The following is an 11028-nucleotide window of genomic DNA, read 5'->3' on the forward strand; positions in this document are numbered from 1 at the left end:
CAAAGCCGAGAGGCAGGTTTCAAGCTGGTGCCTCAAAGGACTGCAGCCCGCGACTTTTCACTCTCTTAGGCTTTGGAAAGGAGCAATCATTAAAACCCAACAGAAAATTATTCCAGGAAATATTATTCCATCCCTGATCCGCTCGCAAAAACCAAAAGGAGTTCTGTGCAAGAACAGAGAGCAAGATACGGACACGAAATGGGAATTTAACGCAGAGATTTTTCTTCTGAAAACGTGTCTTCGGGGTGGCTCGGAGTCGGCTGGCTTTACAATAAATAGTGCCATTAATCCACCCATATATCACAGGATACAATGTAAATTATGCACTGCTCATATAAACTGCCGCACAACCCCCACCAGCAGTTCCTCTCAGGGAGATGATTTACCTCCCATCGGCTCTCAAATTTTGTTTTAACTTTTTTTCTGAATAGTAAATAACTGTAGTTTGTGAATACAAAACAGCCTAGCGCTACGGGGCTAGGTGCCGCACGGGGACAAAATGCTAACTAAATCTCCGCTCCCAGGAAGCAGCAGCTACTGTTTCTCTCGTGTTTTAAAGCAGCTCCCTCCAAAGAGGATTTCAGAACGACGTCTGAAGGACCAGGTTGCACCCCTACCGCAGCCAGCTCAGCGCCTTCCGCGTGAAGTCAAAGTGTGACCTGGCCCTCACAACAGACGGCTCAAAGCGGCCGGCCTGCGCCTCGTGTTTGCGCATGCTGTAAGAGCACAACCGGAACGAGCGACAAACTTCGAACCGAAATGTGCCTGCAAGTTGTAGACAGATCAGAAGCAAGGCAGCAACCAAGTCCCCTTACCAAAATCTGAGAAAGGCACGTAGAAGGGATTTGATACTCTTTTTAATCAAAGATGCAGAATAGCAGCCGTGTCCTTCTTTAGGCATCAAATATCATGCTAAGCGTGTACATAAAGCATACACTGTAAATATCTTCGTATTTGATCCCGTGAATGTTTGTTCGTATGAGTCATCTCCGTCACTTTAACCTGAGTAAGGATTGGTTCAAGCAAATCTTTGCTTCCTGAGCAAGAGCAATCGCTGCGGAACGACGGGCAGTTTTTGAACCATCTCTGCTGAGATACAACAGCAATATGGACTTCAAGAAGAAATAGCGGATGGAAAAAGAGAGATGCGCGTGTGTACTCTGAAGGTAACCTCGCAGACACACGTCCAGAACCGTATGCAGTATCTTCGTGTTTTGGAAACAATCTTCGGCATCTTCCCATAAAATCAGGTTACTTCTACTAAAGTTGTTCCAACACTGTAGCCATGCTACTTTATACATTAAAAACTACAGTTATGTCATGATACACAGTTACATACTTTTACCTTTCAGCTTTTATGAAGCAAAACACGCCACAATTTCTCTGTAGCTCGCTAAGTCCTTATTAAACTCGTGCCTGTACTATATCTTTAACGTTTGCTGACAGCATTATCTGCGCGGGTCGCTTAAAAAGAAGGAAGAATCCTTTCTTCCTCTGCATGTGACTTAACCGAGCTTAACTTTTTCAGGCGTGGCCAAACAAAGCCTGAAAACCACTTGAGCAATACCCGAAGGCAGGGCACCATCCAGCACCACCCCCCCACCCAACGCCGCTTACAAGTTACCCCAGGCACATCACAATCACAATGCACTATCCTTTCTCAGCTGGAGACTCAGGAGGGTCCGGCCCATAATTAAGTTTCAGTTGTTTTTTTTTTTCTTCCCCTTTTTAAGCTGTTTCATTAAAACTCCTTTAAGCAGAGGCTGTCTCTATTACAACTCATGTCAAATCAACATTTTTCCCCTGCTTCGCTGCTTGCATACATCCCGCTCAGCACCGAAGCTGTACATTATATAAAACCACTCAAGGGCTGCTGCCAGACCCTTCTAAGTGCAGAAGCGAATGAGATTTACTTCACCAAAGCAGTCCACGTAAAAAATCGATGCTCAAAATACGCCTAACGTGCGTTTAGCAGCAAAGCATTTCCCAAAAAAGTATTTCTACACTCCTAAGAAGAAAAATGAAAAATCATTTGCAGCCAAAATTTCTGCTTGGCCAAACGACAGAAGCCTGCAGCAGACACAACGCAGTTACCCTACACTGAGCTAACCGCGTGTCAGCGCGGTGTGAAAAGGCAGTTTGGGTGCAGGGGCGGAAACTAAATGTGGCCTGAAAGCTGACCTTTGGTCTAATCACTTCAGAAAGTTGATTTTAAGAAGTTTTCAGCTGAAAACGGGACCCACGTGCGAAAACGCTCGGTTTTGAGCTTTAGGAACATTCGCTGCATTAATTCCCGCATCTCTATTCCCAAATAAAGCGCGTGCCCACAAATATAACTACGCACACACACAAACACGCCACCCCCCCGCCCCAAGAAGTAATTTAATCTACAGGTCTGTGTCATTCTTGATAGCCCCGTCTTACCGCGGTACAATCCAATCTCCCTGTAACGGTATTCCCCAGCTATTTATAGAGACAGAACGCATCGCACACACACATTCCCGCTCCGGGATCATACACAATTTTCAATTAAGCCCTTAACGTAACCGAAACCACGCTTGTTTCCGCATCCAGCTGCAGGTCCCCTTCCTTGCTCACCCTTCCGAGCGTCCCCTACGAGGCAGTCCCGCGGCGCTTCGCACGGCAGACGCGCAGCCCGCCACGCCAACGCCGGGAGCAGAGAGCGGCGCTCGGCCGCCCGCCTCCCAACTTCCCGCTATCAGCTCGCCTAGCTCCGTCAGACCGCTAACCGGCAAACTTTATCAGCGCCGAGGGAAAGCAAACGGGCTCCCGTTCGGCGGCGGTACGGCCGCGTCGGCCCGCAGCTTCCCGTCGGGAACGGCCTCGCCCCGGAGCCCTCGGCGCGCGGGAGGCGCCGCTGCTCGACGGCCAGCGCCGGCTCCGGGGCCGCTCCTCGCTTCTGCTATCGAAGGCGGCCGCCGGTTTCTCTCAAGTTAGCGGCTCTCCCGAGGAACGCGCCCGGCCGCCGTTTCATTGTTTCCTAAGTAGCTCGACCCCGTACCAGCGCGCAGCCCGACCGCGCTTCGGGCGGAGAAAGCCCGGCGGGGAGCTCGGCTCGGGCGCTCGGTAGCGGCGGGGAGCTCCGCCGACCCCTCCCCGGCCCGGTCCTCCCCGCCGCCCCCGTTCAGCCGCCGAGGGGCTGTTCCGTCCCGTCTCCGCCACAGAAGCCGCACCGTCCAACTTTTCCCTCCCCCTTGGAAGTGCACTTCCTTTGAACGCGCTCGGTCTGCGAACAAAGGCGGCCCGGCCCGGCCCCGCCGCAGCGCCCGGCACGGCCGCCCAGAGGGTCGGCCTCCGCGCCGCTCCTACCGGGAGCAACTTTTCCGGGGACGGCCTCCTCGGCGCTGCTGCGACCGCCGCTTTGTCTTTTTTGGATACAACGTTTCTGCTGACTCCCGAAAATTTTCCACTCGAACGTGCAACGAAGCGGCGGCGGCGGCGGCTCTGGAGGAGGAGAAGCGGCGGCGAGAGCGGCATCGCTGCCTCCATCCCCTGAGGGGCTGCGCGCGGCGGGAGCTGCGGGGCGCGAGCTGCCAACTTCCCGCCGAAAAAATAGGTGCAAAGCGGCACGGAGCAAAGCGTGTGCGCGAGCGCTGCGCGAGGCGCTGTGTGTGTGTGTGTGTGTGTGTGTGTGTGCGTGTGTGTGTGCGCGCCGCTGCCGCGCGGTGACTCAGGCGCTAAGTGCGGGCGGCAGCCGCCTGTTGCAGCTCCGGCCGCGGCCCCGCGGCGGCACGAACTCGGCGGGACGCAACTTCTGCCCCCGCGCGCGGCGGCCCCCGCCCGCCTCCCTTCTTCCTTCCCTCCCTCCCTCCTTCCCGCCCGCCCGGCACCTGCGGGGCGCCGGCCCCCCGCACCGCGCCGCGCCGCCCCGGCCCCGCTTACCTCCGCGCACCGCCGGCAAACTTCGCCCGCCGCCCCCGGGCCGCCCCGGCCGTCCGCGGCCCCGCGCCTGTTTTTGATCCGCCGCTCGGCTATTTATACCGCGGCGGTAGGTGGCCGCGGGCCGGCGGACGGAGCCCTCGGAGGCTGAGTTGCTGCCCGGCCGGCGGCGGGGCGGGCCGGGCTCCCGGCCGGGCTGCGCGGCGCCAGCGATGCGAAGAATGCGCGGAATGAGGGGAGGAATGAAATGAACGCGGGAGCGGGGCGGCCGCGGGGCGGAGCGCGGCCCGCCGCCCCCTGCGGCCGCGGGCGGGCGGGGCGGCGGGCGGGGCCTCCGCGCGCGCTGACCTCATAGGGGAGCCCGCGGGAGGGGCGGCCCCGCGGCGCGGCGCAGCGGAGCGGGGCGGGCGGTGCTGCGCGCCGGGGGCCCGCGCTGGGGTGCGCAACAGGTCTTGCAACTGCGTGTGCCGCAGCGCGCGCGCCGTGCCGTTGGAGCGGCAGGTCCCGCAACGCTGTGCAAAGGAGGTCCCGCCATGGGGCGCGCCGTGCCGCGCGACGGTGGTCCTGCAATGCTGCGCACCGGAGGTCCCGCAACAGAGTGTGCAGCACCGTGCAATAGAGTCCTACAAAGGGGTCCGCCGTGCCGTGCGGCGGTGGCCCTGCAAAGGGGTCCACAATGCTACGCAACTACGTTTGTAGCATTTTGTAATGGACTTGCATCGGGGGGTCTGCAGTGGGGTTGGTAAAGAACTGCACACTGGGGTCCGGATTGGGATCGCAGCCGGGGTCTCAGACGTTTTGCAACAAATTTGCAGTGGGGTATCGCAACAGGGGTCTGCAGTGCCCACAAGAGCTGACCGTGCTTTGGGCCCTGGTAGGAGCGCGGCTTCCACCAGCCCACCCCAGGTGAAGCACAAAGCACTGCAGCGCAGCCGAGCCCCTGCCAGGCCCTGGAGCTTCAACCCGTGCCCCGGAGTCTCCTGTATCTCCAGGGCCCGGCAGAGCCCTACAGCTCAAAGGGGCAGGGCAGGAAGGCTTCGTGCACATCGCAGCCTCAATCACTTCAGACACAGGATGGCCCACCGATCTCATCAACCCCTCCCCCAGCCTGGCCCTGGCGCCAGGTGTCACGCTGCACGTTCTGCCCGGCTCCAGCTGTGAGCCTAACTGCCGTGAGCCTGTCCATACGCTTCCCACATCGGCACCAGCCATGCCCCAGAAATGCTCCCGAGCATTATTACAAGGCACATCTCCTCCTGATAACAATCTGATAACCTTATGGAAATAATCACGGTGCTGGCACAGCTGTTGTGCCTGGGAAAACTTGTATTTGCATAAGCAAAAGGGATAACTGGACACCTCCATGCCTGTTTGTCAAATAAATTGCCTATTTTGATGTGCAAACATACATTTCTATCATTTCTATCCACCTTGGAAAGTGTCCCCAGCAGGACGACCACTTGTAGAGATGGCAGGAAAATCACACGATGGCCACAGCAGCACCACATGTGGGTGCCATCAGGCAGCATTAACATGCTCACACCACAGGTGGCCTCACAGCACGCACCGGCAGGCAGGGCTGGCAGAGCTCACAGCACATACTCTGTCTGCTGCTTATGTATGATATCATGAAAAGATGCCCATCATGTCTGCAAACAGCACAAACGTGCCTGCTCCGTGCCCCACCAGCAGCAGTTCCAAAGGGCAGCCATGCTGGTAGCAGCCACCACGTTAGCCCACGACTGAACCAAGACAGACCCTTGAAAATGAGCCACTCTCATTGCAGCTCACACAGAAGCTGCAGTTCTTGTTTTTACATTTGTGTACCAGGAACGGTATGCACTATGGGCCATGCAGGAAGTTGCAGTGTTCCCACTGATCGCACTAATGCTACTCTACAGAAATCTACTTAAACCCAGCTCTACAGAAACAGTGCACAACAAGGAATAGTATCAAACAAAGCCAAAGTTTGAGCAGGCGTCAAAGAACTGGAAGAATAGAAGTAGGAACATGGTTTAGGCTGTTTTTTCCCCCCTGCCATTCCATGGCGGCTGAAAATTTTCTTTTGAAAAGCCAGCTACATGAACCCCCCCCCCCCCATACACACATAGAAATGGGTTTTTCTCTTTCCTCCCTCCTTTCCAAATAGCTCTAATGCTATTGCTTAATAAGCATCCAAGTGCCTCCATAATTTGTACAGTTCAACTACTGAGCATATGTCCATAGAAAAGCCACAATCTCCTGAGTGTACCTGAACCATACCAACTCTGTTCCAAAGCTGGAGCAGACAAACAAGACAAAACATTGCTCCTTCTCCTATACACTGCAGATTTCTTACTGCACGTCAGCAGACTGAAACTAGAGATAAAACTCAGTCCACTATGCTCACTGCACGCACAGAAATGTGGATGCACTTTACACAAACAGGATATTTTTTTCCATGAGGCCTGTAGCCAAAGTGCCAAGAGTACTGCCTCCAACTTCTATGCCTGTGCAGAACCCACCGGCTATCACAGCTCTACGCACAGTGAGGCAGAATGGCAGCTTTAGGGGATAATGGACAAATAGAGTTTAAATACGTCTTACCTTTAGCAGCTCTTGCAAAGGATGAAAAAGTTGCTTGATTATGCTCTCCTTGTGGAAAATAAAAACACAGTTTGTTTCTATCCCCATGGTTATGGATAAACATGAACAAAACTTAGCCAGGTTATAGCTGTTTGCCCCTATCTGCAGACCAGCAGCTCTGCAGCTCTTTTGCCATTCAGACCTCTTTCAAGAGGAATAATTAAGTTTGCCTGCTGCCTGTGCATTTTTGTTGTTAGCTGTGAGCAGCTGGGACAGCTCACAAACCTCTGATTAGTTCTGACTCAAGTTCTCTACACAGGTGTTCTCATAGGCAGCAAAGTGCTCCAGGGAGACTGAAGGTCAGCCATTCACACAATGTAAAATTCATCTGCAATCCACAGTTCCCAGTGAAGGTAAAAATCTTTGCCCTAACGGGCAACTATACCATTAAACTACAAAACCTGAGGCCAAGATGGACAGCAAACCAATGTGGGGACTAAATCACGGCATTGGCTGAGCATAAGCCTGGAGGCCAGTGAGCTCCAGAAATAAACAGCAGCTTCTGAAAACTGAGGCAGGGAAACTCTGACAAGTATCGATCTTTCTTGCAAGAGGCTCACGTATCCTGTGGGCTGTCATTTCACATTGTATCATACCACACCAGACCGGCAGTCGCGTTGAAACATACATACCTGGAATCCCAGCGCATTTCCAGCAGAAGAAAGTCACGTACTGTGGAGACAGAGATCTGTGTGCTCTGACAGAAGGTGAGGAGCGAGGAGGGACGGGTCAGTGTCCCGCAGCCCCTGCCTTCGTGCGAGCATGGGCTTCTTCAGAGGCTCTGTGGATGAAGAAAGAAGGGATGCTGACGGCACGTTCGCACTCAGAGAGCCCGTTCTGATCAGCTGCCTGCCGCTGTGTGCTGATGAATGGCTTCTTCAGGCACACAGGTGCGCCGGAATTACAAAAGCTGAAGAAAACAAAGGGACGTAGGGACATGCCTGGACAGGGACATTTCCTGGGGACAAATGCTTATCTCGGCTAGCAAAGAGAATTACAAGTGTGAAATACAGGGACATAGATTAAAACAGAATGAATGAGCTTCAAGAGGACACCAATACAAAAGCTTCAAGGAATGAGTCTGGGGAAAGAGAACAGATGCAGAAAAGAGAAGAGGGGGAGAAATATTTGTGCCTATCAGAGGAAGGCAGGAAGAATAAAAAGAAAGTGAAGATAAAAGGGATAATAATGGAGTAAGAGAAACCCGAAGAAGGAAAGGAGTAAACAGGAAAGCCCTGGGAGGGCAGGGGAGTCTGTAGTTCGGGAGAAGAAAGTAGGAAGCAGCAGCAGCAGCAGGAGGAGATGGCAGAGGTTTATAAACAGGAGTAAGGTAAGGAATGGTAGAAAATGTGTGATTAGAGAATAAAAGTCTGCAGTACCGCCAAGGTTTGGATTTGTCAGTAAAACATTTGAGTGCAAGTCCTGTTGAGAGCTGGGAGGAGGCAAGTTGAATATACCTGAAGACAAGATGGAGGCTGGATTGAGCCTTGCATGTGGGAACCACTGCGATCTTCACTGTGACCAGCGATAGTAGGGGGCATTAGGGAGCCTAACAGCAGAGCTGTGGTTCCCTTCACTCTTTGCCATTAGTTGTGCCAGATACAGGGCACGTAACTTATGAGTCCCATCCCAGCCACACTGACAGATGATGCTTTTAAGTCTCCAAGAGATGAAATGGTACCCAAGGACACACAGCAAACCGAATCGTTCACCTATTCCTCAAGTAGTTTGCTGGCAGGTGAAAACAAGATGGATTTCACAAAAATGAGATCCAGAGGCCATTTTGGACTCGGAACGAACATCCAAGTTTGACAGTGCTTGCATACAGCATTCTGGCAACAAGCGCCAAAATAATTTTAAAACTTTGTACTTGGATTGCAGTTCAGGTTTGGAAAACTGCTAAGCTCAGGAAATACTTAAAAGCAGCACATAGATTAGGGTTAATCTATAGCGTGCGAGGAATTAAATACCCAAATCAATGTGTTGTTGAACGTGCCAACATAAATACTATGGGGAAGCTGTAATGTAATGGAACAGAGCTCTCCATATTATAAATCTAGCTGCTGAGCTTTGTAAAGCACCAGACAGTGTAAAGAATGAAAACAAATAACAGTTTAATAATGAATTACAATGATTGTGTCGAGAGGAAGCCAGGACACGGACCATAGCCTCAGAGCCCAACTGAGTTAAAATAGTACAGAGAGTGGAAATATATAATTTCAGACCATTCTGGTTGCTTATGTCTAAAGCTAAACTGAGAGCTTTTTAAAATTGCACGACCAGGGTCCGGGGCTGTGTATTTCTCCCGTTGATGAAATCACTACTATCAAAACGGCGTGGTTCTTGTCCTGCTTTAGAGCAAACAATATAAGCACAGCAGCCTATTCCTTCTACTGATAGCAATAATTCTTAGCACCACTGATTGAAACAAATTACCGTGAAAACACTTGGGTGGCTGGGCTTTTAAAAAATATTTTGTACTACAACTTTTGTAGTGTTACAGTCATTTCCTGATGCAGGGGGAAAAAAAACAAGAGAAAGAAAAAATCCTATTCAGATTCCCACGATCTCGTTTCTGTGATTCATCAAAAATACTTCTCAGCCTGGTTAATCTGTAGATGGCCTATATGATTCCCCCTCTTCACTTCGGTCAGGATTTCTGGTGGTATCTGGATGCTTGAAGATGGGCGTAGGTGTTTTTAATCCTCCATAGTACCTAAGTGTCTAATTTTCCTCGATTTCAATATTTTTAGGTAGGTGAATGTTCTGGGAAATATCCATACTTATCTAGACAACTCAAATAGTACTAGTAATAGCAGTAACAACAATATAATATTAATAATAAAGGCACGTTAATATTTATGTTAACCACTTACATACTTTTATAGATTCCCTTTGGATGATGCTCAAAATGTACACATAAAAGCACTATCTGCCCTGAGCTCTGTCCTACAAGGTCATTCACAAGCACTCATCTGACCAAAATGACCCCACAGGTGATTTCTTCAGAGGTGCAGGAGCCAGATCTCCTTTTCTCCAAAATGAATAATTTCTAAGCAGAACTTCTCCAGTCAGCGAGGATGCACCAGCACGGTTCCTGGTAGCAGTCTGTCCCTGCACACCCTGCAGCAGCCCTCCTGCCTCTGGCTGCAGGCTGTAGTGTGCCTATTCACGGGCAGCCCGTGCCTTTGACCCCTGTGATGCGGCTGCTTCCAAGTTAGCCCATGGACACCTTGCCATCACCACAAAGCGTCCCACAGCTCCAGCTCACGTAGCCACAGCCTCGACATTGTTTGTACAGGAAGAAGCATGCTGTGTGAAGGTAAAGATATTAACCAACTTGACAGCCAAATTTCAAAGAGCAGCAGCAAAGACAGCAGTCATTACGTTATCCTAACACAAGAAATTGAAGACATTTCACTACATAAAGGGCCAGGTGGCTTCACCAGCTCTTTCTACAATAAGACAAATTCCACTTCCACAATCAACTTTGCTGAGACTGCAAAAGGCATAGCTCAATGCAGCACCTGGAGCGATCTATTTATAACCAAGTCTGGGTGTGAGCAGGTGCTCAGGTGATACAGAGCCGCTGGCAGAGGTGAGTAGTGCTTCCCATCAACCCCTCGGCCCCAGGTCGGGAGTGCAAAGGCCGCTTGCCTGTCATACCAGGGCAGTACGCATCAGCTCGCATGATCCTGAGAAAGTCACATGCTTAGGGCACATTTTGGGAAAAGCTACCAAAACCAATGAACCAAGACTGACAGTGTCTAAGGTGAAAAAAAACTGCCAGACAGAGAATTTAATGCTCCTTATCCATACAGAATCCAAAGTACCACTGGAAGTCCTGACAGATACAAAACCAAATCTGAAGGGAGGGCTGCCCAGTATATGACTGAGGCAGGCAGGCCAGATGGCACACCAAAGGCCCAGTCAGAACACAGTTACCCTTATTTTACACTTATTTCTTCATTTCTCCGTAACGCAGGTAGAATCACACATGGTAAACACAACTGGGAGAAAATGGAAGTGAGGAAGTCGGAGATCAAGAGAGAGGCACTAAGGGTGGTGCTGACAAAAGTCATGCTCTCTTCTATGTCATCTACGTGCAAAAGGTACCCAAGTCCCAAGTCTTCCCTCATTATTTTATCGGTGCATATTCTTCCGGTATAACACAGAGCCTCCTTCCAGGCACCTCCCAAGTTCAGGCACTGTTCAGGACAGAACTGGGGAGCTAAGAGAGCTCTGTGCTGTTCCAGACGTGATTCAAACCTGGCAGGATTCAGCCTTCCTACTTTTGGCAGGGAGAGGGAGCACGAGAGGGGAGGTGGAGGAAAGGGACTCTTGAAGAATATATTGGTCTTTCCTGTTAAACTTGACTATTTGGGTGTTCAAATGAGTATGACAGGAAATCTAAAGAGAGGTAATGCATTCCCTGTTGCAACTGATGCTTGAAGGACCAGGCTTACATGGCTTTTCGGTAGGAATTTTAAGAAGAGTAATTTG

The 11028-nt window shown here is 51.3% G+C and overlaps 1 protein-coding gene across 10 annotated transcripts in view; it reads right to left on the reverse strand.

The window, feature by feature from the left end:
* TEAD1 (TEA domain transcription factor 1) overlaps positions 1–4131 on the reverse strand; it is a 149472-nt gene extending 145341 nt beyond the window's left edge. For 5 of the 10 annotated variants that reach the window (XM_021403662.1, XM_021403659.1, XM_021403661.1 and 2 more), the window contains exon 1: positions 3904–4130. The gene's annotated coding sequence lies outside the window, so the exon portion shown is untranslated. Of the gene's footprint in view, positions 1–3330; positions 3636–3903 lie in introns of those variants that run through there. The other 5 variants (XM_021403666.1, XM_021403665.1, XM_021403664.1 and 2 more) reach the window with 3 other exon arrangements.

Source organism: Numida meleagris, chromosome 6 (assembly GCF_002078875.1).
Source record: "Numida meleagris isolate 19003 breed g44 Domestic line chromosome 6, NumMel1.0, whole genome shotgun sequence".
In the NCBI taxonomy this organism is placed as follows: domain Eukaryota; kingdom Metazoa; phylum Chordata; class Aves; order Galliformes; family Numididae; genus Numida; species Numida meleagris.